The following is a 1,767-nucleotide window of genomic DNA, read 5'->3' on the forward strand; positions in this document are numbered from 1 at the left end:
TGTAGACCAGGCTGGCCTCGAACTCAGAAATCCGCCTGCCTCTGCCTCCCGAGTGCTGGGATTAAAGGCGTGCGCCACCACGCCCGGCTTAATAATATTTTTTTAAAGGTAGAAGAAAAGAGTCAGCTCCCACAAGTTGTCCTCTTGAACTCCACACCTACTACACACATGCATCACACACCCACACACACCCACACACACAAGCATGCACACATATGCACCCGAACCCACACCTAATAATAAATAAATACAAGGGAAAGGACTTATATCGTCCTTTGAAGCCATATCAAACTAATAAACATTGCATAATTTTTTTTTAATCTATATCGGTTCAGTAAGTTTGAGGCCAGCTTGGTTTACAGAGTGAGTCCTAAGCTACACAGAGAAACCCTGTCTCAAAAAACAAAAATCTCCAGCTCTGCAGAAGTTACAAAAGGATACAAAAGTTATCGTTAGAAAGGAGAAGTACATTTTTATCATTCTATAGCGCACAGTAGGGCAACTGTAACAACAATTTACTGTGTGTTTCAAAATAGGCAGGGTGTGGTCCAGGCTTATAGTCAAAGCATGAGACAGAAAGAGGAAGGAGGATTGGGAGCTAAAGACAAACCTGGGCTACCTGTCTCCTTGTAGAGACCCTGTCCCCCCCAAAAAGCTAGGAGACAAAATGCTGAATCCCCTTACCAAAAGGAAATAATAACTGTTGACGAGGTTGCGCTAATCATCCCACACTATACACGTGTATTCAAATACTCCACTGTATCCACGTGCATGTACAATTGTGCATCATGTTCTATGTGTTCTGCCTGCATGTATGCCTGTGCAGCATGTGTAAGCCAGGTGGCTTCAGAGATCAGAAGTGGGTATCCAATCACTTGGGGCTAGAATTACAGGCAGTTGGGAGCCACCATGTAGATGCTGGGAATCAAACCTGGGTCCTCTGGAAGAGCAGCCAGTGCTCTTAACCATAGATAGCCATCCCTCCAGCCCCAGCTATGTGTCAATTTTTAAAAGAATAAAAAGTAAAAGATAACATTATTGTGTTAAAAAAAAAAAGAAAGGAAAGAAAGAAGATTGCCATCTGCAGGACCAGAGATGTCTGGCCTGGATGTTGGTCTACATGCCCTTCCTTCAGGGAGTTTCCATCAAGCTGATACCACTGGGGGCTCCAAATGTCCACTGGCAGAGTTCCTGTCTCACAGGCTTGTCAGCATGACCCCATCCTTTTCCTCTCCTCCTGCCTGTACCCTCCCATGCCCACCTCACTCTAAAATACAATTTAGGAGAGAAAATCCTTCACAGCTTCTTCAGTTATTTTCATCTTAAAAGTTCTCTGGCAGTCAACATTCCATTTATTCTTTCGTAAGACACTTTCCTTCGAGGATGCTATTTGCCTGGTGCATTCATGTCTTTAAGAATGCCCCCTTAATGCTGAACACCGTATTACCTTAAGTGTCTGAGCTATGAGGAAATAGGAGGGTACTTGCTCTCACACGAAGAGGACACAACCACCATTCAGTCCCGTGCCTGCTTCATTCTGCCCAATCTTGGTCTCAGTGGCTTGTGTTCCTATAACAAAATACTTGAGATCAACTTAAAAGACAAGTGGACTGGTATGTGCCTGTAGTCCCAACACTTTGGAAGCCTCAGCAGGAGGATCCTGAGCTCAAGGCCAGCTTGATCTATATAACGAGAGAATCTACCTCTCCCCTATCCTATACCCAAAAGAGTTTCCTTTGGTTGCTGGTTTCAGGGTTTCTGGTTTCT

Source organism: Mus caroli, chromosome 12 (genome assembly GCF_900094665.2).
Source record: "Mus caroli chromosome 12, CAROLI_EIJ_v1.1, whole genome shotgun sequence".
Lineage (NCBI taxonomy): Eukaryota > Metazoa > Chordata > Mammalia > Rodentia > Muridae > Mus > Mus caroli.